Below are 27,985 nucleotides of genomic sequence, written 5' to 3' on the forward strand. Positions count from 1 at the left end.
GAATACTGATGAGAGTAGACTGTAAAACAAAAGAGTGTCTAGTGAAAGGTTGCCCAAGGTGAGAGTGTAGATCTAAGGTTTTGGATGGTTGCAGGAAAGCTTCTATTAAGAGTTCTGTTAATAGAATATTTAGGAAATGTTATTAAAAAATTTTAAGGAAATCTAATAAAGGAAAGCAAGATATGGAAACTGAGCTGGTTGCTTAATTTGTTCAGCAATCTGCAATTTATTTTTAGATTGAGGTAAACTATTAACATATTTATTGAGCAACTATACTTATACAAAGCGTTGTGCTACGAAATGTGTGTAAAGGGTGGGAGGATAGTATTAAAAAATACAAAATGAGGTCCATGTTGTTAAAAATATATATAGGACCCTGTGTGTTAGAACTCTGTTGAGTGCTTTCTGTATATTATTCTACGTAATCTTTACAACAATTAGAAAGTAAAATTATCCCTATTTTACAGATGAACAGCCTGAGAGTTTCTTTTCCTTTTTTCTTACTTTCCTTTCTTCCTCTTTTCCCTTCTCTTTCCTTCAACAAAGTTGGACTCAAATATGAATGGAAAATGGTGCTTTCTTCCAAGGTTTCACTTTTTCTAAAGGTAGCAGAATTATAGGTACGTAATAAGTGCTATCACAGAGTTATGAACCCAGTAATATGGGGGATCAGAAGAAGCAGCATTCAGTGCTGCTTGGTTATATCAGAGAAGGCTTCCTGCAAGAGGTAATACTTGAGCTGAGTCTTAAAGAATAAGAAGGAGTTTGCCTAGTAGACAAGAAGGATAAGGCAGTAACAGCAGTGTGGCACGTACCTCTGGCTGCCCACCAAATACCAATTACCTTCCTTTCGGCAGAGTTGACATTTTGCTCAAGTGTCCCCTCCTCTACTTGACCCAAGGGAGAGTGACTATCCCTGCCTTTAGGAATAAGCACCAATTGGTCTAAGATAATTGTGGTAGGCCCATTCCTCTTGTTTGATTACCTTAGGGGAGTAGGCATATGAACCAGTTCTGGCCAATGAGATATAAGAAAAAGTCTGCTGGAAGGGCTTTGGAAATGTGTCTTGACCTTAAGAGGGAAACATTGGAAGAGGTAGCTCTTTTATTTTTATTTTTTATTTTTGTCTCTAGGCATTGCTGTGCTTGAAAGGAATGCTTAAACCTACCACAGCCATGTTGTGACTATGAAGGGAGCCAACCTGAGGACAAATCACATTTTCTGAGGGTGGCAAAGCAAAAGGATACAAAGACCCTGGGTCTTTGATGGCATTGTTGAGTTGCTGGACAACTTCCCTACTTTTCACATGCCTATGACATAATGTTATAGTTGTCCCTGTTGTATCAGCCAGGGTGAACCGGAGTCTTCTATAATGGTCTCTTCACTGATAATAGAGCATGTGCAGAGACATAGGGCTCAGAAGAGTCACAGGGCACTTAGAAATCGCCAGTAGTTCATCATGACTGGAATGCAGGATATTGTGGAGTGGAGTGTGATGTGATGGCTAGAGATAAAATGAAATAATGGGTAAGCCTTAGCTCATAAGAGCCTTAAATGTTAAGGGTAGACATTTGGATTTTGTAAATAATAGGGAGTCATTGAAAAGTCTTAAGCATGGTAATGGTATAGATTTGCAATTTAGAAGTGTTAAAAGAAAAACTTCAGCCGAATCAAATTTAAAGGAGTTTAATTGAGCAATGAACGATTGGTGAATCAGCCAGCCCCCAGAATCACAGCAGATTCAAAGACACTCCAGGGATGCCTCATGGTCAGAACAAATTTATAGACAAAAAAAGTAAAGTGACATACAGAAATCAGAAGTGAGGTACAGAAACAGATGGATTGGTTACAGCTTGATGTCTGCCTTATTTGAACACAGTTTAAACACTCAGCAGTCTATGACTGGTTGAAGTATAGCTGCTGGGATTGGCCAAGACTCAGCGATTGTTAGAGGCACATACTCCTAAGTTAGGTTTTCAATCTTGTCTACCTGTTAAGTTAGCTTGCAGTTCATCCACAAGGACTCAAATACAGAGTTCTTCTCAGGCCATATTTAGTTTGTTTTAACAGAAGCATTCCTCTGAATACAGTGTGAAAGACTACAGAAGATAAGACACCAATGTTATTCAGCTCAGGAGCAAGTAGATTCACATACAGGCTGGTCTCTCCCCATTATTGTTTCCTTTTGGCTTGGAAAGACGCCAGTTAAGACAATATGTGCTAAGTGGAAGATTAGAGGAGCATCTAGAATTTCCTGAAAGAAGAGTGTGTTGGGGATCATGGAGGATTTCAGTGAGCAGATTGGATTTGAGCTGAACACTGAAAAAGACTTGGAAAACATAGGGGAGTTTGGAAAAAGACTTGGAAAACTTGGAAAAAGACTTGGAAAACATAGGGGAGCAAGAAACAACAGAGAATGGCAAATTGAGCTGAAATGGAGGGTTTTATGGGAAGAGAATAAAACTAGAGTGGTCACTTGCAACCAAAATGGCAGAGAAATGAAATGAAACTTTATCCTGGTTCTGCCACTTAGCAGTTATGGAACACTAGGCTTGATAAACTTGTTTCCTATTTGGTTGAATTGGGATTACAAGCATAGACTTTATTAACATCATCAGGTGATATCATATAGATATTATGTACCCCTTGATATTAGGTGATGAGAAAGACACTTTCCCTTTGTTGTATTCTCTCTAAAAACCCATAACCCCAGTCTAATCATGAGAAAACCATCAGACAAACCAAACATGAGGAACATTCTACTATTTTGTACTACTTTGACCAGGACTCCTCAAAACTGTCAAGGTGATGAAAAACAAGAAAAGAATGAGAAACTGTCACAGATCAGAGGAGACAAAGGAGACAGGACAACTAAAGTAATGTAGTATCCTGGACTAGATTATAGAACATACAAAAATACATTAATGAAAAAGCTGGTGAAATTTGAATAAAATTGAGAGTTTAATTGACAGTAATGTACCAATGTTGTGTTGATTTCTTAATTTTGACAAACTAAGCAAGGTAACATAAGGTGATAACAATAGGGGCAATGAAACTAGGTGAGGGGTATGTTATCACTGCTGTCTTTGCAACTTTTCCATAAATATAAAAGTACTCCAAAATAGTTTTTTGACAAACTGTATATAGATATATAGTATATATGTGTATATATATGCACTTTATTGAGTTGTTATGAGTATTGAATGAAAGAGCTCATATGAAGCAGCTAGTATAGTGCCTGACACATAATAGGCCTCAAATGCTAGCTCCCTTTACACATTGGAGACTCTAAACAGTGGACAGGTGGGAGGGGTATGAGGATTGAAAAACTACCTATTGGGTTCACTATTCAGGTGATGGGTGCACTAAAAGCCCAGACTTCACCACCACACAATATATGCATGCAAGGAACCTGCACTTGTACCCCCAAATATATTTTTTAAACTAGTGATTTTCAAATTTGGGTTATATAAAAATCACATGGAGATGTTATGTCAAAAGTGCAAACAAATCTCAGGGCCTCAACCTTAGAGATTCTGATTTAGTGGATCTGGAATAGAGTCCAGGAAGAGGAATTTGTAATAGGTGTCCTGCAGAGATTTTATGCAAGTGGCCTATGACCATGCTTGGAGAATTGCTGCTGTGGACTATGGGAATCCTAGAGTGAGAATTGTACATTACCCTGAGGAGGAAAATAATGGAGATAAAAATGCCTGCCCTACTTACCTCAAATTGGTTGATGGGAGAAAAATATAGAAGCAAGCACTTCACAAACTGTAAGTTATGATCGAAATCATTACAGATTAATTTGGAAGAGAGGTCTGATTAGGTAGCCATTTAATATTAACAGCAGTGTGGTTGAAATCTAATTTTTATCCCTGTCACTCTCCTAAAAATATTTAGCGGCTTTTCCTGCTTAAATGCTCAGATGACCCATAGGACAAAGGCACACAGTTCAACTCCTTCAATTACAGATGAGCTAACTGAAGCTGAGAGAAGAGATGTGACGGGTTCGAGGTCACAGAGATAGTTATTGAAAGAATAGGATTAATACCCACTCTTACAAGCTTCAGTCTAACTGTTTTTTCTGCTACCAGATAATCAATAGGTGCCACACTCAGAGTCTCAGACCTTTCATATGGGCTCTGGAAAAAGAGAATGGATATCTGACTTATTGAGGAGGATGCCAAGAGTTTGTTTGCCTGAGTCCTGCTGACAGTTTTGCTCTTGGTCCACTGTGTTCTAGAATAACTCAGTTTCACTTCAGTGAGGTACAGTAAAAAAGGGATCATCTGAACAGGAAAATGGCCCTTCATGGACAGTCTTGTATCATACTCAGCTTCTACATCCTCAGCCACGTCAGCTATGTGTTGTCAGCCTGGAAGAGCTCACCATGCCTTCACAACACTGACCAACAAATCAGGTACACTTCCCAGCTTTGGCTCAGCCTGACACTACTCCCATAAAATACTGCTTGTAACTATGCTATCCCATGGTGGTATGTAACTCCAGGCCACTTCTGGGAGGAATAGAGAGCAGAGCGTATCACTGTATGTTTTCCTCCCTCTTTGTATAAGTGAAGTCAGATTTATATTAAGGGCAACCTTGAAGAGAAAATTGTATCAGAGAAGTGGGGACAGACACTGTTTGTTAGCTGCTTCAACCTCCCTCCCTTTAGTCATCTTCCAGCTAACAAGCCATCAGCTATCTTTTGGTTGATAAGACATAGGCAGTAATTTGGTGGGTTAGGCTGCTGGGAAACCTTTGATTTTCCTTAATAACAAGACCTGCTGCAGCCATCTTGAGAGATAAAGTGGAGACCTCGAGAATCAAAGCTATATCCTAAGGAGGGTAGAGCTGCTGCTGGAGCTGGTATTGTGTCCACTTCTCTCTAACTCTACCTTCAGTGACATCACCATGGTGGGAATATTTTCACCATGGAAATTGGCAAATGCTGCAGATCAAGTTTTTCCTACTCTTTCTAGAGAGCTAGTTCTTAGACATAGCAAAACGCCATTGGCAGAGCAGAGTTTAGCAGGAACATGGGGCCTTTATGATCTCTCTGAGAAACTGTGCCATCCTTGCATTGTCCATTGCCATATAATTCTTTATCTCCTTAGTAGTTCCTGGCGAGAAATATCAGGTCCTTGTACACTGACTCCCAAATGCAGTGAAGTTGTCCAGCCAGCCTCTTCTGCCTTGGGGTATTATGTGTTGGCATCCGTTGGGTGTAACTGGGATCCCTAGTCATAAATATAATACAGTGACATCCTGCTATGACACACTGTGCTCTTCCCATCCTGATTAACAGTGGTAGAAGGGTTTTCTGTTATCTGCAGCTGAATGCATTCCTAACCGCTACAGGTAGCTTAGCTGGGCACAGAAAGGGGGAAGGGACAGATACACTGTACTTATTTTGCTTTAGTAGTCTGATAGGTAAGGGAGATTTTGACCTGAGCCTCGAGTATATTTTAAAGGCAGTCGTTCTGTCAAAGTGTGGTCCCCAGACAAGCAGCATCAATATTGCCTGGGAACTTATTAGAAGTACAGACTCTCAGGTCCCCACCCCAGACCTGTTGAATCAGAAATTCTGGGAATGTGATCCAATAATCTGTGTTTTACCAAGCCTGCCAGGTGATTTTCATGTGAACTAAGGCTTGAGATCTGTGGTCTTAAAACTTTCACTGTGTAGGCAATTCTTCCCTCTTCCCCTAAGATAGTGGCCAGCCACCAGCCTCTCTCTTTGCCAGTAAACCCAAGTTTTGGGTAATCGTCTCAGTTTGGGAGGGCTCTGTAAGAAATACAGCCATTTTTGAGTTATTGTAGATATGACTAACATGCAGTGTGTACAGAAATAGAGGTGAGAGGATGCTGTCCCATCACTGCATTGTGGCTTTCTGCATGTGACATGAAAGTCCCATGCTCAAAGGCAGAGAACTGCTATAAGGAAATAGCCTGTGACCATCAACCAGGGATATAAATTAAAGTGAGCATGACTTCTTGCTAAACCCTAGACCAAACCACTAATGTTAATTAACAGCTTGCAGTTTACACACTACCAGATGGATGTGCGGAAATGTTATCTTCTCTTTTTTCTATAGCTTAACTCAATTTGTGCATTAACCTGCATTTCTGCACTTGTAACTAACTCTCCATTCATGATAACATAGTCATTCTGGATTAAAACTGTTTCTTTCAGTTTAACTCAGACTCTTTGGAGGAGAAACTCCTCCCATCTCCTCACCTGTCTTCCTGAGTACCTACAGGATGATCTGAGTTGCTCGGTGGTTTCTGATACTTCCTGGGGAAGTATGTTGTGTGTTGGCATCTTCTGGGTGTAACTGGGATCTATAGTCATAAGTATCATGTAGTGACATCCTGCCATGACGCACTGTCTTCCTCTCAGCATGTTTTGCCTTGCCCGTCTGCTGTATTGCGGCTTCTTGGGCTATGCTCTGAGAAGTGGAGCACAAGCATGCCCACTTGTTTCGTAATGCCTGTCTGTGAGTCTCCATCATTCCCTGAGATTTTGATTCCAAGATGGCAGGGTAGAAAGTAGGCTCTTGTTGCGTCTCCACTCTCTTACTCTCTTTTTTGTTTGTTTTGTTTTTTGTTTTTCGTTTTGTTTTGTTTTGTTTTTTGTTTCCCTCCCGCTGCCCAAGATGCCCTCCTGGAGCTCAGAAAGGGCTTTTACTTTCACCCTATGTATTGAGAAGTGCCCTTACTTCATAACTTATATCCTTCCTACTGTATGACTTACGGTAAAGACCCTTTACTCTGACTACTCCAAGCTTTGGACCTATAAATTCATTTTTCCTACAACAAATCCTATCTTTTGCAAATGAAATATATTTTAGTTTTGACAATTACTTTCTCTGAAATAATTTTTATTTCAGAGCCTATCATGAAGAGGTTAAAAACTGAGGAAGAAGGAAAGGGAGTGAGATGTTGGACTGGAAATAGGAGGGTTCAGTTAAAATGTGCATTTTGAATGGTGACACCCCTCAGCTCCCTTCCTTAGCCATTTGTCTTTTCTCAGGAAGCTGAAGAATGATGTGCTCCACCACAATGAGGGACTAAACAACAAAAAGGAGGCACGAGATTCAGGAAGGAAAAAAGGTGTGTAGGAAATTCTCAGGATGATGCTGAAGGAAAACCCCAGGATGACAACTATACTTTAGGCCTAGAGAGCAACTAGTCCCAACTGGAAGTGGGGGATGGAGGACTCTAGGGCAAAATAATCTTCTGATTGGTTTTACCACGTGGAAAGTTGAATTGAATTGCTATTATTGGTAGTAGGGTCTAGAAGTCTCAGCAAATTTTAAGGAGGAACAATTATTAACTAAAAAAAAAAAAAACAGTTGCACAAAAAGGAGAGGTAATCATAGTTAACCACTTAACTCAGCACTGAGTGATATTTAAATATCCAGTAAATACAAATTGAATATTGCTTTAATTAAAAAAGAAAATAGATATATTTATGTTGGAAAAATGGGGATAGGAAATGGATGTAAGTGGAAAATGGTATAGTAAGTCAATAAACACCCAGAATTGATGAATCAAGATACAGAAGTTTAAACATATTATTTAGAAATATGAAGATAACCACAAAGAGAAACAGCTAAAATATTTGAAAATGTTTGCCTCTGGGGAGTGGAATGTAACCTCAACATTTTTTGTGTGTGTGGTTTTTTTTCTAATAACATTCTGTCTCCAACAAAAATAAAACTAAAATTCACCTAATAAATCAGTTTGTTTAGAAACAAATGTGTATGTATTTAAAGGCTTACACTAGCAAGAAACAAAAGCAAGCAAACCCCAAACACTTCAAACTGTACATGAACCTAATTAATATTTCACTTGGTTCAAGACTTCTCACATTTGCTTCCTATCTAATTTTGGAAGAAACTCAGGGAGAGAAGGTTTTTACGTAGTCAAACCTATGAGGTTATGCCATAGTCAATATCCTCAGTGAAACTGACATATGAATCTGTTTAGGGCTGAAAAGCAACTACTAACAGACATTGATTTTCAGCTTGTGATGATACCATCTTCCTTCTACTTTAAGTTTTGGGAAGCTCTGTTTATGCCTCAAATCTGTGATACTCTGTGGAAGTTTGCCTTATGATTTTTGATATATCTAGAGATTAGTGACATAAACTACTGAACATATGTAGTTCTAGCAGTTTCTGTTATTCATAATATAGCAACACATTTTATTCATATTCACTTATATTTCATGATAAACAATCAGATATCTTAGATACAACACATAATTGGTATGATTGTTAAACTCAAAATAGTCACATGGTTTATTGTTAAATACAGACAATGATTTCATCTTTGTGCCCTCTTGTATATAAATTGTTTCACATTTTTTTGCTTCTCGTGTGTGCAATAAAAACAGCTCTCATAACTGAGTAGATGTTTCAGTGAAATATTCCACCGTGATATTTAATTTATTTATTTGATGTGCTTAACTTTGGTTCCCAGTACCATGAAATGCAGTCTACAGGTTAGTACTCTCATTTTACATGATAAACTGGTCCTCATCGTTTACAGCTAGTGAAGCATTTGTATCTGGGACTTTTCTTTGATGAGCCCTTCAGCACGTTACTCTTCTCATTTTCAGAAGCTCCCTTTTTTCTTCCTTCTCTGACTTCTTTTTTCCTAAGGCTCCATTTCAATCTCCTAGTCTTTGTGAGCCCTTCTCTGATGTCTTATTTGCATTTTTCCTACAATTTCTCAGAGTTCTTAACACTTTAGCAGCTTTTGTGTTTCTTCAAAATGTTGATATATCTGAGTAGGTATTAATAGCTAAATATTAGCAATACATAAAATTTTAATACACATACAATCAGTAAAAATACTTTTGTGTTTTAAGTTCACATGGGTGATACTTTATTTATTTATTTTTGTTTTTAACCTGGTTCTTAGTAAGTGTGCAGATACATTTTAATGTTACCTAGTAGAAATTCTAAGTTGATTTTTTCAAGACTAATAAAATCCTAGACATAATGCAATTCTTACAAATTGTTATTTCTTACCTGTCATTTGTCAATGCAGTGTTTATAAATTAACCGTCATGGATTTTCACTTGAATACAAAATGCTGGAACAGTCTGGAATGGACATGTGAAAGCCATCTCAGGGGATTACCTGAGCATCAGATGGATGGAAAAAAATAGTAGATATATGAGCAAATAGATGGGTAGACAGATTAGTCTTAGGTTTCAACTCTATTTCTCCAAAGCATGCTTGAGTTACTCTTTCAGTATTGTGGAAAGGTAACAATGCTGGAAAACTGAGTACTCTACTTTTGAACTGTTATAGGTATGTAACATATCGGGAAAATAAAACATTTGAAAATGGGAACTTACAAATAGGTTCAAAAACAATTATTTATTTTACAAAGAGATTTGCCCAGAATCCTCATTTAAGGAACATTAGATCTCAGTATTTCATATATAGATAGTCCTGAAGATGTGTTACTCCTATAGTTTTCATTTGTGATTGACGTATTTTGTCCTCCCTATATTGATGAATGCCAGCGATTCCAGGGATTTAGTTGAATATAAACTGAACCAAAAAATATATATTTATTGAGGTGTTTACAGTATTCACCTTTGATTATAGACTGAGTTTCTATCTGGCAATAGGCCCCTGGAAATGAAGCACTGCAACATTACCAGATGTTTTATAAAACCATTTTATCTGTCAAATTTACCAAGTGAAAGTGAACTTAAAGAACAAACCTGTATCTTACCATTTAACTTATGATTTTTCAAATATGAAGAACAGCATAGAGAAATGACAAAAATTGATGAATCTTTGTCCAAAATGCTATCATACTTGCCCTATAAAATATTAAAGGATGCCCCCAAGACATTTTTCCCCTTCCTTCTGAGAAGTAACTACTGTCTTGAAATTGATATGTTTGATTCCTTCAATGTTTTTGTGTTTTAAAAAAGCACATGTAAATATCATAAATGTATAATTTCTGGTGTTATGTGTTTCAAAATTTTAAATAAATGTTATCATGCCATATATATCCTTTTGCAATTTGCTTTTACCGTTCAGCATTAGGTTTTTGAAATTTATCTATGGAGATTAGTTCATTCATTTGAACTAGAACTATATAGAATCTATTGTACAACTAAGCCAGTTTACATTCATTCCCTTCCCTTACTGATGATGCTGCTAAAGTTGTTCCCACTTATTTTTGTATTACAAATAGTGCTGTAGTAAACATCCTTATATATTTATTCTTGTACACATGGGCAAGAATTTTTCTAGAGCATTAGTTCTCAAACTTAGGCATGCATCAGAGTCACCTTCCATGCTTATTGAAACACAGGTTGCTGGCACCAGGACTACATGTCCTTTACCGTAATACAGAAGCTACTAAATCCATTCTTCCACTGCTAAGAGTTCCAGATCCATGCCACTTCTGTCATGATTTTCATCAGTCAAATATATCTCTACATGTTGCCTTTTTGCCTATGTAGTGGAGCAAATGCATAATTTATTGTTCAACTCAGGACTCTTTTGAGTCTGAAAGGGAGTGTTTTTAATAATTATAACAACATCTGACTTACAACCCAGTTCTGGATCAAAGCCTCCAATAGGTGCCTCTGGTGGAAAAATCAAAATTACAAATCTACACCAAACAGCAAAGGAACCTGGAAATTGCAGTTTTTGGGATTCTAATTTAGAAAGGTAGACTTTGTGCAGAAATGTCAAAATTCGCCAAAGGCCTTAAAAATCGTTCAAACCTGCCTACAAATCATTGCTTGATTACTTTGTTATTAAGTTTTGTTTATTTATTTTTCTGTCTTATTCCACTGGTTAAGACTATCAGCACATTGTCGAATAATTGTGCTGATGGCAAACTTTTTTTTCTCTTCTTTCTTGTCTTGAAGGAAATGCTAATAAAGTTTCATTATTATGATTATATTTTCTATAGGGTTTAAAAGTATGCTTTTGTCAGGTTGAGGAAATTTCCTTTTATTCTTGATTTTCTGAGGGTTTAAAAAAATTATAAATACGTATATATTTAATAATACTTTTGTACATGCAATAAGATAATTTTTTCCTTTAAAAATATGTTAAATTACATTAAAATATTTTCTAATGTTAGCACAGCCTTGAATCCTTGGGATAAACTCTACTTGGTAATGATACATATTTTTTTTAAGTATACATTTTTGGTTTTGCTCTGCTAGTATCTTATTTAGCCCTTTTGCAAATATGTTCATAAATGAGCTGAGTTACAAATTTCCTTTTTTTGAGACAGTGTCTTACTCTGTCGCCCAGACTGGAGTGCAGTGGCACAATTACAGCTCACTACAGCCTCAAACTCTTGGGCTCAAGCAATCCTCCCACCTCAGCCTCCTGAGTAGGTGCGGTTACAGGCTCCTGCCACCACTCCCAGCTAACTTTTGTATTTTTTGTAGAGTCAGGGTTTTGCCATGTTGCCCAGGCTTTTCTTGAACTCCTCGGCTCAAGCAGTCCCCCTGCCTCGGCCTCCCAAAGTGCTGGGATTACAGGTGTGAGCCACTGCACCTCGCCAAATTTCCTTTCTAATACTGTACTTTTTCAGTTATGGTGCCAAGTTATGTCAGTCTTATTAAAATCAGTTAGTGGAGTTTCCGTGTTTATGTACTCTCTCAAAAACTTTAAAATGATGATTGTTGGAAGTTTGGCATGTTCTCCAGTAAAACCATCCAGCATGGTGTGATTTTTTTATTATAGAGGGTGATATAGATTTTTAATGATCAATTCCAATTCTTTAATGGATATAGATCTGTTCAACTTTTCAATTTGTCATGAGTCTGTTTTGGTAAGTTATATTTTTCTAGAGAATGGTTCAATTTTTTGTTTCCAGTTATTGGTATCAAGTTACTTAGGCTGTTCTCTTGTGATTTAAAAAAAATGTCTATTCTATCTGTGATTGTCTCACCCTTTACTTTCAGATCTGTTTTGTTTATGTTTTGTGTTTTTCCCCCATGATTAGCCCTGATAACAAAATAGTTAATTTCTTTTAAAAAGCAACTTTAAGATTTGTTTCTGTTGTTTCTCATTTCATTAACTTCTGCTCCGATATTTAGTTTTTCATTTCATCAACTTTCTCCTATTATTTTGAGTCGCCTACATCATTAATTTTCAGTTTCAGGATTAGTTCATTTAGCTGCACACATTTTGAAATATAGTGTTTTCTTTGTGAATCAGTTCTAAATATTTTATAATTTTTATTGCGATTTCTTCTTTGACTCAGATTATTTAGAAATACATTAAAATTTTCGGCCGGGCGCGGTGGCTCAAGCCTGTAATCCCAGCACTTTGGGAGGCCAAGACGGGCGGATCACAAGGTCAGGAGATCGAGACCATCCTGGCTAACACAGTGAAACCCCGTCTCTACTAAAATACAAAAAACTAGCCGGGCGAGGTGGCGGGCGCCTATAGTCCCAGCTACTCGGGAGGCTGAGGCAGGAGAGTGGCGTGAACCCGGGAGACAGAGCTTGCAGTGAGCTGAGATCCGGCCACTGCACTCCAGCCTGGGTGACAGAGCGAGACTCCGTCTCAAAAAAAAAAAAAAAAAGAAAGAAATACATTAAAATTTTCAAAATGAAAAATTCTTAAATAACCTTTTGTTATTGTTTTCTAAATTTATTATATTTTGAGTAGAGATCTTGATTTGTGTGATATTTTGTTTGGTAGTTTTTGAAATTTTTCTTTGTTCTAATATGTGTTCCATTTTTGCTTGAAAAAAGAATATTAGTTCTCAAAATGTTGGATGTCGTATTCTATATAATTATTGTCATTGCATGAAGTCTCTTAATTGGGTTAGCAAATCATTTATAGTCTCACTTATTTCTGGTCTTTTGATCTATCTGTGATGAAAATGGCATGTTAAAAAAATCTAATATGGTTGTGAATCTTTCCCTTTATCTTTTTAATTCTATTTTCCTTGCATATATTTTGGGGCTATGTTGCTAGATTTATATAAATTCAGAATTATTATGTCTTTCAGTAAATTACTCTTTTACCATTATGTATTCCTAATGATACTGTACTGTTTTTTCTTTAGAGTTTTTTCTGCTTGATATTAATATAAATGCACCTTGGTTAGCATTTTTTTCTGATGCCAATTTCCCCATCATTTATTCTTAAACTTTCTGTGTCATTCTGGTTTAATCGTAGCTCTTAGAATTAGCATATAGCTGGATTTTATTTGGAAATCCAACCCGAGTCTCACATGTCCAGTATTGAAGTTCTTTCTTGTTTTAATATCCATGGAATGAGACATATCTTAATGATTTTATTGTTGGTGTTTTACCAGTTTCTTACCTCCTCATTGTTTCTCACACTTCATCTTTGCTCTGGGTTCAGTTACCTATTTTCCTGAAGTATACCCTTAGGTAGTTCTTTCAGCCAAGGTATCTGAATGGCTTGCTGTCTCACAGGGGCATTTTCTCTATTCAACGTTTCAGGCAGGTAAAAACTGCTTTACTGCTTTGCTGAGTTGGTGGGTGGCGTTTTCACAGCTGACAGCAGATAATTGCCAGTCTGAGCAGCCCTTGAAGGGCCTTGGCTTTATGTGGAAGCCTCAGTTCCAGCGCCTCTCCTTCTTCTACCCCACGGGTGTCCAATCTTTTGGCTTCCCTGGGCCAAATTGGAAGAAGAATTGTCTTGGGTCACACACAAAATATACTAACACTAACGATAGCTGAAGAGCTGAAAAAAAATCACAAAAATGTCTCATAATGTTTTAAGAAAGTTTACAAATTTGTGTTGGGCTGCATTCATAGCCATCCTGGGCTGTATGTGGCCTGCAGGCCATGGGTTGGACAAGCCTGTTCTATCCCGAAGCAGCCTTTTGTGGGTGGTGGAATCCCAGCTCCCAGGCTCTAGGACCTGTTCCTAGGTTTTAAATCGCCTACCCATGCACTCCCCTACTGCCCTGGCTTTATGTTCCCATTGTATTCCCATCACCTGGGGGAGTTCTCACTTTCTTTTAAGCTTAGCTATTTGTTAAATTTTGGGAGGATTAATATTTTACCCAGAAGTCATATGTGTGTCATGTAAGAAACCATTTCATATTTATTCAGAGCATCATATGTGCAGAACTGGAATCCTAACCTTCTTTACTAAACCCATTTGTTTTTATTCCCAATATGATTTCCAGTTGCACTGTACCTTTGGCCATATTTAGGAAATTAAATAACTGGATACTATTATTTCGTAGCTCTATTTTCACTGTTTTTCAGTGAAACACCTTTTCAATGCATAGGTATTGGTCCATTATTGCTAAATGTCCTTCTTCCTTTGCCACCCTGATGGACCTCCTTGTCATACTTGTCTACTACCTTCTTGTTACCTATCTTGTGTTGAAGTCCTTCTCAGCTTCTCACACTGGAAAGTGATATGATGGATATAGAATTTAATGACTGAACATGGCCTCCAAAGATCATCTTTTCTAAAATGTTTGCGTTTTATTAGAGGATTGAGAAATACAAAGAATGAGGAAACTCATGGCATTGAAGAGGACTATTATAAAAGATGCTTTGGGGTAAATGACGAGTTAATGGGTGCAGCACACCAACATGGCACATGTATACATATGTAACAAACCTGTACATTGTGCACATGTACCCTAGAACTTAAAGTATAATAAAAAAAGAAAGATACTTTGGGGTGCCAATAATCAAGAAATATTCCCTTCTTGTGCCTGTAGATTACATTGTTTCAGAAACTGCCATCTTTGCTATTTCTATTTATGTGTATCTACATTTTCCAAAGAGCTCAGTGTCAACTCTTATGGACTTTGATGGGAATAAAAACTCAAAAAGGAAATAATTATTTTTCTAAAAGGAAAATTTTTCTCTTCTTCTGATCTTTTTCTTCATTTTTTCAAACAAACACAAAAAAGTCCATATCTTCAAAGCAACCAATTACTACAAAGATATCTGAAATAACTTATGCCCTAACATTACAATATGGTGAAAATTATAATCCAAAATGTAGAATAATATCTGGGCTGGCTTTCATCACAGCACTAATATGAAGCCTATTTCAAGGAGAATGAAGTAAAGAGAGTTGCAATTTAGTATGTGAAAGGCTATGAATGTATATGAAATTACATGGGCTTTGTTATATTTGCACATCTAAATCTAATGGGAAATTAAATAACTCAAGCTGTGCACTGTCATCTCCAGGAGTTCATCATATGAAGGAATGAAGATGTTCAAAAGAAAACCTTCAACCTCATGCCAGAAGATGTCCCCAGCTGTATAAATGCCTAACTCAGCTTCTAGTCCTTGGACATAAAGCAGCTCATTGAAAATTCAAGAGTTCCAGCCAGAAGCTACAGCTGGGTTCAGATGTTGAAATCAGTCTCTCCTGCTGATCAAACTGTGACATAGCCAAAGCAATAGGGCTGGCTTTTCAGTTAATTCTCAGCGAGCCCTTCCTTTCCCTCTGCAGTGATGTGGCATTTAAAATATAAAACTCCTTTATGTACACTGTAAACCATTCCTTCTCAGGACAGATGGAAGTATGAAATCTATCTATTTCAGCCTATAAAATCATATTTAGAGCATTAGGTAATGAATGTCCTAGTAAAGTCAGCAGAGGACAGGTAGGTTAAATGACAGGTAAGGAATGACAGGCAGGTAGTAGATGATAAGAGTTGCAGAACAGTTTGGGGAGAAGGACTTTATTTTTAAAAGCCTTTAGTAACACTACTACTAATAATATAGCAGTAAGGTACTTTTAATGGCCCAGTCCTGATCCCTATAGGAAACTACCTTAACCATTGTGTATCTTTTCAGCTTTTAATGAATATACAAGCACATCTTCTTGTATTTTATATTTTTTTATGTAAAGAAGTCATGCAACTTACACCATAAACATCTTTCCATATCAGGTCATATGGAAGTTTTTCATTTTTTTTAACAGTTGCAGAATATTGTGGGAAGTGGTTTAATTTACTCAGCTAGTCTTCTAATGATGGACATTTGACAATTTCTATTCTTTCACAAAGCCTGCTGCAACAAATAACATTATTCATATGGCATTTTGTATAAGTGTGAGTATATATGTAGGATAAATTTCTAGAAAGTAGACATGCTGGATTAAAAGTTATGTACATTTTAAATTTTGATAGATGTTGCCAAATTTCCATGCAAAGGATAAATTTCTTTGTGTAAAATTGCTTGGTTGCATGGTATATGGATTTCATCTTTCAGAAATTTGTATCAGTTTATATTCCTGAGCAATATGGCAAACAAGATAACCGGGAAATCCCCTTAAAAAGACACCTAAAATATTAAACAATATGTAACAAATATCTCATATATAGAACTAAGCTTGCAAAAAAGCAAGGCAAATCCCCACGGATCAAAAAATGAAGAAGCTGAAAACCAAGGGAGGAGCAGACATTGAAGCCACTGATGCCCTGGGGCATTTATAGTTGCAGGTCAGATGCTTGGTGTTTAACAGCCACATGAAGACAAGACCTTGGACTCAGCAAGGTGTAGAGAGGAGCCAAGATCCTCACAATAATCTGGAACCCTCAAGCACTAAAAGATGGATAGAAAAAAATAACTAGCAAAAGGAGATAATAAGGCAAATTGTCTGGCTTGGCTTGGGCATACAGAGTAAAAACGAAAAGTATGTCCTGAGAATTTATAACCTCAGGCCTGCCCTCAAGTGGGATAGGAGTTCTAATACATACTACCTTGGGACACCTTGGGTGCCTAACAGAGGCAAATGCAAATCCTCTCCAAAGACTCCTGTCTTCATCCTAGGCTACTTAAGATTCTGCTATGGTTTGAATATTCTTCCCTCCAAAACTCCTGTTGAAATTTAATCCCCAATGTGGTCATATTGAGAGGTGGGGCCTTTAAGAGGTGATTGGATCATAAGGGATCTGCCCTCATGAATGGATGAATCCATTCATAGATTAATGGATTAATGGGTTATCACAGGAGAGGGACTGGTGGCTTTATAAGAAGAAAAGAGACCTGAGCTAGCATATTCAGTCCCCTTACCATGTGATGCCCTGCACCACCTTTGGACTCTTCAGAGTTCCCACCAGCAAGAAGTCCCTCAGCAGATGTGGCCCCCTGACCTAAAACTTCCCAGCCTCCATTACTGTAAGAAATAAGTCCTATTCTTTATAAATTACCTAGGTTCAGTATTCTGTGATAAGCAACAGAAAACAGACTAAGACAATTCCCATGGATAAAAGGTTTGATTGAACATAAATTCACAATCCAAGATTGCATACCAAAAGAGACAGATTTCCATGTATGAATGCAAGCAGTAAAAACAGCTTTATTAGACTTCCAGGAACTTCAGATAACTGAGCAATCAGATAGAGAATATAAAACGAGTTTTATATTTTTAAAGGGTTTAAGGAAACAATATCAGGAATAACTGTAAATAAGAACACACACATAAACATGACCTGACGATTTTATAAAACAAAGTAGAACTTCTAAAAACAAAGAAGTGATAATCAAATTTTAGAATACAATGGAATACTTAAATAACCAAAATAGATTCAGTTGTAAAAAGAATTAGCAAATTGGAAAGATCTGAGGGAAGTACCTAAAGTGCAGCACAGAGTTGCAAGAATGGAAAAATATAAAAAACATTGAATATGTGAGCATTTGAAGAACACATATATGTTGTACTGATATTCTAGATGGATGAAAGAGAATGAGGGGATATGAAAAATATTTAAAGAGGTAATTGGTGAGAATTTTCCAGAATAAGTAGAAGACATGAATCCTTAGATTCAGGTAGCACAATAAATCTCAAATTCTCCCACTGCATTTCAGCATACATCACACATTTTAATGAAATATAACTATATTTCCCAAAACAAACTATTAATGAGAAGAGTGGCGTTGTTTTACATTTTTGTTAACCTCTTTAATATCTAGTTTAGTAGAATACTGTTGGATTCTCATCCATGTTTTTGCATTCAACCTGTTCCAATATCACATGTCATATAACCTTTGGAAAACTCAAATCTGCAAGAGAATGAGAATGAAAAAGACAAATTATGTCTTAGCATTATTATAAATATAGTTTTGGCCTTGTGTAACTCCTGACAAATTCTCCAGGTTCCTCAAGGGTCTTTAGACCATACTTGGAGGACCACTGATTTACGTATTTATGTAAAAAAATTTTTTTAGAGATTAGGTCTTGCTTTGTTCCCCAGGCTAGAGGGCAGTGGTACAATCATAGCTCACTGCAGCCCTGAACTCCTGGGCTGAAGCAATCCTCCTATGTCAGCTTTCCAAGTAGGTGGGACGATAGATACACACCACCATGACCAGCTAATTTTAAAAAATTTTTAGAGGTAAGGTCTCACTATATTGTCCAGACTGGTCTCAAACTCCTGGCCTCAAGTGATCCTCCTTCCTCAGCCTGCTGAGTATCTGGGATTATAAGTGTGAGGCACTGTGATCAGCTGGGACCACTGATTTAGTGTAAGTTTTTTATTATGGGTTATGGGTGGTGGACTGGGTGTGTTACAAACAAATATTCTACATACATACACACACAGGTACATACACACACACAAACAACCATATATGCTCTACATGAGTCCCTATTTTTCAGAGAATTAGAATACATACAATAAGGTACACTTGGACTTGAAACTCAAGGGATTTCATTGTTCTTCCATGATTTAGTGGGTACTTCAGGGTCCCGCAATACCATCTTTGTGAACATCAAGAATATTACATTGGTACTTACAGAAAGAAGTCTTGAGTAATACCAGATATTTTTGACTAATAAGATGGTAGGTAAATTACTGGTTACCATAATCTGATGGAGATATATATATATCAAAGATGAATATGATTCTCCACTACATAATTTGCAAAACTGCCCTGGAAGTGGAAAACAAAAATCATCTACCAGGAGACCAACACACCGAGTTTTATTTTCTGGTTTGCATTTAGCACCCAAATGTTTCAGAATTGTGAGGAAACTGATGCAACTATTGTTGTAGAAACATCGACTCTGGAGACCAGCTGGAGAGAATGAGAAGATATTTTTTTCATTCCCTGGGAAGTCTCATTTACATAGCTTGAGTTAAATTTGCTATCAAATTTTCTTTAACTAAAATTTTCTTTTCTGCATCTGATGTTTCTCATTTTCGATTTTATATCATTAAAGAGATGGCCCCCTTCTGAACCTGCTAAGGGATCACATTCTTATACTCTATTGATCTCACTCATATTGAACAAATGTGACCCACATGTTTTTCCTATCTTATTTATCTTATTATATAAAACCTAAGATGCAAGACATTATTTCAGCAGTGCCCAGGAGAAGAACAGTTGTAATAACCCATTAGATCTCAGACATCTCAATTTAAATTAAAAAGACTCACAAGCACTATTTATAATAGCAAAGACTTGGAACCAACCCAAATGCCCATCAGTGATAGACTGGGTAAAGAAAATGTTGCGCATACACACCATGGAATACTATGCAGCCATACAAAAGAATGAGTTCATGTCCTTTGCAGGGACATGGATGAAGCTGGAAACCATCATCCTCAGCAAACTAACACAGGAATGGAAAACCAAGTATGGCATGTTCTCACTCATAAGTGGGAATTGAACGATGATAACACATGGACACAAGGAGGGGAACATTACACACTGGGGCTTGTCAGGAGGTGGGGGAAAGGGGAGGGAGAGCACTAGGACAAATACCTAATGCACGTGGAGTTTAAAACCTAGATGATGGGTTGATAGATGCAGCAAACTACCATAGCACATGTATACCCACGTAACAAACCCGTATGTTCAGCACATGTATCCCAGAACTTAAAGTAAAATTTAAAAAAGACATTATCTCTAAATATTTATTTGAATCTACAAGTCTTCATCCCTATTCATTTCTGCTGAAACATAGATAGTAGAAGATTACCTGGTCAGTTTTTAACATGGGACACTGTGACATGCAAAATGACATTACCAAAAGGATATGAGTTGAAAAAAAAGATTCAGTCCAGTAGAATTGCATTTATTATACAAACATATATTGAGTATCTCCTGGGTACTAGGCATTAGCTAATCCCTGGGTTTCAAAAATAAATAAGAAAGAGTTTGTGCTTTCATAGCCCAGTAGAGTTAGTAAACCTGTAAACAAAAAATGATATAGAGTGTGAAAAGACATAATAAAGATATGTATGAGGTATATTTATGACACTAAGGGAGTAATACATTTTGCTTGTGGAATCGGAAAATCTTCACCTTTGAGCTGCTCTTGAGAAGTAAGTTGGAGTTTTCTAGGCTGCCAAGGAGGGTTAGAGTATTCTAGGCAGAAAAGAACTACATGTGCAAAGCCCTGCCTGTCCAGGAGTGGCAGTAATTCAGCCTATCAAGGCTGGAGTGAAGGGTGAAGATGGAGATCAATCAGAAATGATGTTGGAGGGTAGGTAGAAATTAGTTTGTCAAGGGTCTCTATCCCATGCTAGGAAGCTTACACTTTATCACATAGATTTCTGGTTTTCCAGATATGCCGTAGATCAGTAGGGGGTTCACAGAGGTACCTGGGGTACTGGTGGGGTATGTTCAGGGCAAGCAGGGAGGATTCTGCTCCTACCCTTGTCTTAATGGGAATTTCTCAGTTTTACTGTGTGCATGCTTCAAGTTGGACTTCATTGTAAGATTTCATTTTACCCAACAGTGGTCTATTGAGCACATACTAGGTGCCGAGCATTTTGCGGGCATAACCTGCACAGAGCTTACCTCCCAGTGCAAAAAAAAAAAAAATTCCTTTTTTAAAATTTGAGACAGAGGCTTGCTCTGTCACCTAGACTGGAGTGCAATAGCACAATCATGGCTCATGGCAGCTTTGACCTCCTAGACTCAGGCAATCCTCCTGCCTCAGCCTCTGAAGTAGCTGGGACTACAGGCAAGCGCTACCATGCTGGGCTAATTTTTAAGTTTTTTTTTTGTAGAAATGAGGTTTCACTGTGTTGCCCACACTGGTCTCCAATTCCTGGGCTCGAGCAATCCTCCTGCCTTGACCACCCAAAGTGGTCTGATTAAAAGTGTGAGCTACAGACCAGGCCTAAAGATTCCTTTTTAAAAAACTTATAAATCCACAATGATAGGTGAGGGAGAACCACTAGAAGGTGGTAAGCAGGAGAGTGATATGACCAGATTTACTTCTTAATCTCTCTCTGTTTGCAGTGTGGACAGTAGGCTCAAGAGCAGAGAGGCTGGGCAGAAAATCAAAGTACAAAATCAATAGGACTTGAGGTGAATATGGAGATGAAGATGACGTTGTGTTAGGATAAGTCCCAGGCTTCTGGCTTGTGTGAATGCATCTGCCATAAGGAATCTAGGAGAAAGAGAGGAGGGTAAGGAAGAACCTCTGGGGCATTCAACAATTAGGGAGATATTGGAGGAGGAAGAGGCAGTGATGGAAACTGAAAAGAGGGAGCTGGGGTGACAGTGAGAGACAGTGAGAGAGTGCAAGAGAGAGCAGAGAAGAGCGTTATCTCGATGGCAGAGTTTCGAGAAGGCAGAGATCAGTAGTGTCTACGATTCAGGGAGACTTTGTAAAATAGATGGGGAAGTCTTCACTTGATTTGGCAAATCGAGAGGCTTGGGTGACTTCAGCAGGATCAGTTTCAGTGGAAGCCAGATTGCAGTGGGCTGAGAAGTGAGTAAGTGGCGAGGAAGTGGAGATGGTGAGAATAGATATCTCCTTTAGGAGAATGGCTGTGAAGGCAGAAGGAGGGAGAGCATGATTGCTTGAGAAAATGCTGAAGTGGGAGGCATGAGTTTATCAATATGCACAGGGGAGGGATCCAGAAGGACAGAAAATTGAAAGAGAGAGAGAGAGAGAGTATGTGTGTGCGTGTGTGTGTGTGTGTGTGCGTGTGTGTGCACGTAATTGCTAAAGGAGATCCCTGAAGATGTGGGCCAGATCTCAGGACTCATCCAGCACCAGTCGTATTGAGAAATCCTAAATATATGAGAATTTAATAGGAATATATTCAGCATATATATGTGTACATGTATCCAAATATGCACTTATTTGGGATATTTTGGGGGACAAATTTATTGAGAAAAGTTTGAAAATTAATTTCAATTTTTTTAAAGTGCTGTAGGATTTTGGGTATCAAAGAAACTGCAAAATCTGAATCATGTCTTTTTAATTTTTAATTTCTTTTATTTAGAACATATGAATTTCTGAATAGCAAAACCACTTTTGTTTGAGGATACCTTAGTAATTTATTCTGGAGGTCTCAGAAAATGCACACATTTTTGTCATTGGAGACTCCTGAAGAAACTCTTCCCTCTCTCGCCTTTTAAAATCCCTTTATCCATGTTAACTCTAATTTTTTCCATGAGTTCCATGGGTGTAAAAGTGTACTTTACAGCATTCAACAGCAACTTTTTATTTGACAGCTAGGATCCACTTCTTAGATGAAATATTTTTTCTATTCCACAGTTGGATTCTATTAGAGATGTTGGCGACCCTTTGAGACATACCACATGTGTAAAGTTATTAGCCTCAGGGATGACTTTAAAATGAGAAATGGCATTATATTCTTTAAATAATTGCTGTTGGTTCTTTGTTTTGTAAACATCATGGGTATGTAATAACCTATTAGCTGTTGCTTACTATCATCCCACCTGCAGAGCTAATGGTGAGGAGCAAGCATGGGAAGGTTTGGTTGACAGATTGTTCTGAATGGAAGTTAAAATCCTGTATTTGTTCTTGAATTTGCATCTAATTTTCAGTGTGGCATGGGGGAAATATATTAAATCCCACTATGTGTCAAGTTCTCACTTTGCAGAAAGGAGAGTGATATAGCATCCACGGGTGGTTCATAGGGAAGGTAATGCCTATGTATCAATTAAGAGGAAATTCAACCTAATATCATACAATGTCCCTGACAGTTGGGCTTGTTAGTGTATGAAATGGCCATGGGGAGAGATTCGTGTGGCAGAAGCCCCCTACCCATAGCCTTTATTTGTGATTATGAGAATCAGACTAGGTGTCCTAGACAAAGACAAGCTTGGTTCCTATAGTATTTTATAGGTTTTGACATTGATTGGGAGTCAAAGACTTATCTTTGTTACCGTCTCCCCACCTTAATTTTCCAAAAGAAGCATGTCCCTGGTTTATTCAGCACTCTCTCACTCCACCCCTGGGTATTCCTCCTGAACATGTGTTATTACAATTTCCAGTCTGTATTTTATAGTGGCAATAGTTGTTGACTTATCTTCTGCTGGGCCACTTTTCTGGTTACCTGCCTTGGTTTTTATTTTTCCCCAAACATATAGAATGTATTTTCTCCAAACAGTACCCAAATGCTAGATTGTCAAAAGGAAGTTGACAAGAGTATGCTGTGCTACATACTGTGAAAGGAGCTAATCAAAGCAGCTTTTTAATTGCTATAGTAATGATTTAGATGTGAAAAAAAAAAAAACCTCAAGCTAAATTTGTATGACTAATTAATTAAGCAAAGCTCACAATTGACAAACATAATTAGCACATCCAAAATTGAAACCACATCCTGGTCCTTTTAACTTGGTGCCAAAAAAGACAATGTGAAGTGCTCAGCACTCCCTTCTTTACAGTATCTGTAGGTTCGGTTGCCAATTCTCGTATTTAGGTTTGTTATACATGGAGCATAGTTAATTGCAAAAACATTCCTGAAGATCTTACTTTTTTTAAAACAGAGAATTCTCATGAGTTTTGGCATATTTGTTCAATCCTTTTGCAGCTAAATTTATCTAATAGAGTGAAACTCTCAGACAGGGAAAAGGAGATCTATCTATCTATCTATCTTAATCTAACGTATCTTTCATCGATTCATCCGTCTTCCTATAAATTGCTGTTAGATCAGCTTTAATGGTACATACGTGTTTTATGTGGGAAAGTGGTTTGATCTGGAGACATGGAAACCTATATAATGGTAGGCCAAGTTACCATGGAGCTTCATTAGTAGAGATACATAACAGCTTTCTGTGGCAAATCCATAATTCAGAGTCTCCTGGAGTCCTTGCTGAACTAAAGCCATGCTGTGTCTGAGGACTTAGGGAAAAATCCTTCCTCCAACTCTCTCCTGCTCATGACAGCTTGTGACATGCTTTGTCACTTGGCTACCAAAGTGGAATTGCTGTGTTCAGAGTAACATGGGGAAAAAGTCACTTCCCCTGTAGCCTAGATACCCTTTCTCCTTCCATAAAGCCAAGACCCCAGTTGGACCAAAAATCAATATCTGGGTCAGGTATCGCATTCTGCCTCCCATGGCCAATTTAATCCTTTGACTGTATCTGGAAAGCCAAGTGCATGGTTTTAATTAATCACAGCACAAGCGTGGCAAACCTCCCTTGGTGCAAATTGACTCTTGAAGGTCCCGTCCACCAGTGCAACACACTTCATGCATTCATGGACTCAGTACTGATTAAGGCACTGCTATGTTCCAGACACTCTTCTAGACACAGATCAAGTATCTAGATACTAGACTGGACCTGTCACTCACGCATCTGCATCCATGTGTTGGTATACACACAGATCATTCATGTGTAGGACTTCATTTCCTCTAAATTTCCTTTTAATGGAAAAGACTCAGTCTGTGTAGCAAGTAAGAAATTTTCATCCATGATACGCAGATAGCAAGAAGCATTAAATGATTATAATCGTGAAAATGTTAAAAAATACAGAAAAGTGCTAGGGACAATACTGTGTACTACTTATGTAGCCATCAAATAAAATTTCCAGATGACATGTTACATTTGCTTCATTTTTTTAATCAAGAAAGTAATATTTTCCCATCCTTTCTCATTCTCATTTCCTTCCCTCTGTTCTTTCTGAGAGGCATCACTATGATTATTATGCTGTGTAGCCATCCATTATATCTTTTATATTTTTACTAGTTATAGAATATGCCTAAAATATGTGTAACTTTTATACATTTTAAAAATTTGACATAATTCTATCATAATATACAAATTCTCCTGTTTTTTTTTTTTTTTTGAGCTTGCTCCATCTTAGTGCATATACATTTAGTTCATTTTAACTGTGGCGTATTATTCCGTTGTGTGTGTTTACCTCAATTTCTCTTTCCTTCTTCTACCTATGGACATTTAGAGTTTCCAATAGCTTTTCCTATTACAAACAAAGCTTATGAGGACATCCATCAAAAATATTTATTTACACACTTGGGGAAGAATTTTCCTAAAGTATATATCTAGATGTGGAATTATTGGACTGAATATTATCTACATCAAATTTATTACATGTTGTTCTACAAATGGTAGGGTGCTCCTACCCACAATATATAAGAATCTTCCTTCTTACCAATACTTGACATTCTCAGACTTTTTAATGTTTGCCAACCTGATGCTTTTCCCTGACTACATATGAAGTTCAGTACATTTTCCTATGTGCCTACTGAGCATCTGAAATGTAGCTGCTTTGAGTTGTGCTGGAAGTATAAAATGCACACCAGATTTTTAAGATTTAAAATTAAAAAATGTAAAATATCTCATTAATAATTTTGAAATTGATTGTATGTTGAAATGATAATAATTTGGATATATCAGGTTAAATAAAATAAATTATTATGATTAACTTCTGGTACTTTTTACTTTTTAAATTCTGCCTACTAGCAAATTTAAAAATGCCTATGCAGCTCTTAACTCTTAATACACTTCTATTGGATAGCACGGGGTTAGAAATTCCAGTATAATGTTGAATAATCATGGTGAAAGTAGACTTCTGTGTTTTGTGACTACAGTGGAAATCAGATTCATCTGTATTTCTGAGGTTTCCTTTTGGTGTTATGTAGTTACTCTATTAGATTGAGGAGGTCTCTGTTACTCCTACTTTCATGAGAGTAATTACAATGAATGAAGATTAAATTCTATGCATAGACTATTAGGATGATCATGCCATGTAGTATTTTCCTTTAATTTTAGTATGGTGCAATATATATATATATATACACCAATATATATACACACACAAATATATGTTGATGAGGAATTATCTTGGCATCCTGGGATAAACTTACCTAGCCATTTTGTATTCTTTATACCCTGCTGGGTTTCATTGGCTTAACTTTTCTTAGGAATTTCCCATTTATATTCGTAGATGAGATTGTTCTATAATATTGATTTTTTTTGGTGCTCTCCTTATTGGCATTAAGTTCATTACAACTGCTGCCTCTAATAATCAGCATTTATTGAGTACTTACTAGCGCCAGGGGCTTTCATGCAGTCCCTCATTGACTACCCCCACCAAACTTATAGATTTTATTCTTATCCTCATTGTATAAGGAAGAAACTAAGACACAGAGGGGATAGGTAATGTGCCTAAGGGTAGCACTCCGTTTTGGACAAAATGGTAGACTAGTTATCCCAAGAAAGCCTCCCAATATGAAACTTCTAAAATGCTGAATAAATTTTTTTTTTAATCTTAAAATAAATAGTGAACCTGGAGAGAAAGTTGAGGAAAGCCTCAGATCCCCTTGTTTTCATCCTTTGAGCTTCAATTTTCATAGACCTTAAATGGGGAGCAGGAGACAAAGCTGAGGTCTCCAGCAAAGTGGGAAATAGGATTGAAGATCTTCAGGATAAATACAGGACCTTGAAAAATGACCCATACAGTGATTAAATTGGAAAAAATATCTACCCCTCTTGTATTCTGAAGATAGGCAGAAAGGAAATTTGTTAGCCTTGGCTCCAGGTCAGTGGGTTGGATGATAGGTTGGGGAAAAGTCCAGGGCTAGCATTGCTGTATACTACAAGTTTTAAAAGAACACTTTCAGAAATTAGCATTTTCACTGTTAATTCAGTTCTAAATCTTTTACAATCCCATTATCATTTCCTCTTTAATTCTTGATTGTATAAAAATGCAATTTTTATTTCCAAACATAGGGATGTTTTCATTTTTACCCTCTTTTCTTGTTTGGTCCTAATTTAACTAGATTGTGATAAGCAGAGTATGCAAACTGTATGCTATTGATTTTTTGAATTTTGTTGAGACTGACTTTGCTACTTAGCAATTAATTTTTGTAATTATTCCACATACATATGAAAAATGTATATTCTCTATTTTGGGGGGTGTAGTGTTCTTTTGATGTATAAGTCCAATAGATCATGTTTGTTAATTGTGTTTCTGATTCTTCATCTGATTTATTTATCATTGTCTGAGAAAGTTGCCTTAAAATCTCTCACTGTGAATGTGAATTTATCCAATTTTCCTTGTAATTCTATCAGTTTTTCATTTAGGTATGCTTAAGCTGTATTAGCAGATTCATACAAGTTAATGATAGTTATATTTCTTGTAGACTTTAAAAAATCATTTTAAAGTGAAGCTCTTTATCTCTGATAATGCTTTTAGCCTTAAATTCCATTTAATCTGCTGTTAATATTGCTCACTAGAATTCTTTGGGCTGGTATTGCCTGATCTATATTTTTTCATCTTTTTATTTTCAATCTTTCCGTATTTGTTTTAGGGGTGTCTCTTGAAAGTAGCCCATCACTGGTGTTTGCTTTTTTATCCATAGTTATGGGAACTTTCTGGATTAACTGAGTTTAATCTGTGTCCACTGATTATGATTAATGACATAGTTTGGCTTATTTCTACCATCTTATGTTCTTTTCTATTTATCAAGCTTTTTACCTACTTATTTTTTCACTCTTTCTTCCTTTGTTTTGGATTTATACATTTTTATTATCCTTTCCCTTGCCTCTACCCCAGTAGTTTGACAACTTTAGATTCTATTTTTTTTATTTCTTCACATTTTTAACATATACTCTAAACTTTCTACTTTGTCTATAGTTTTTTTTAGTTTCTCTATTCTTCTTTTGAACAAAACAAGGAATTTACCAGGTACCAAACTTAAGTTATCCAGAGTCCCTTCTTTAATCTGCCATTTTATTGTTATATAGAATTTAGTTTTACCTATTTTA

The 27,985-nt window shown here is 36.9% G+C and overlaps 2 long non-coding RNA genes across 2 annotated transcripts in view; both read left to right on the forward strand.

The window, feature by feature from the left end:
- The window catches only part of LOC105525414, a 104,327-nt gene that overhangs the window by 36,665 nt on the left and 39,677 nt on the right, over positions 1 to 27,985 (forward strand). The gene's annotated exons all lie outside the window — the stretch shown is intronic.
- LOC105525410 lies at positions 1,268 to 15,530 on the forward strand. Its single transcript, XR_001003918.1, has 3 exons — positions 1,268 to 1,352; positions 7,040 to 7,119; positions 15,218 to 15,530. It is a non-coding gene; the product is annotated as an uncharacterized LOC105525410 (long non-coding RNA).

This window comes from Colobus angolensis, unplaced genomic scaffold (genome assembly GCF_000951035.1).
Source record: "Colobus angolensis palliatus isolate OR3802 unplaced genomic scaffold, Cang.pa_1.0 Scaffold531, whole genome shotgun sequence".
NCBI lineage: Eukaryota > Metazoa > Chordata > Mammalia > Primates > Cercopithecidae > Colobus > Colobus angolensis.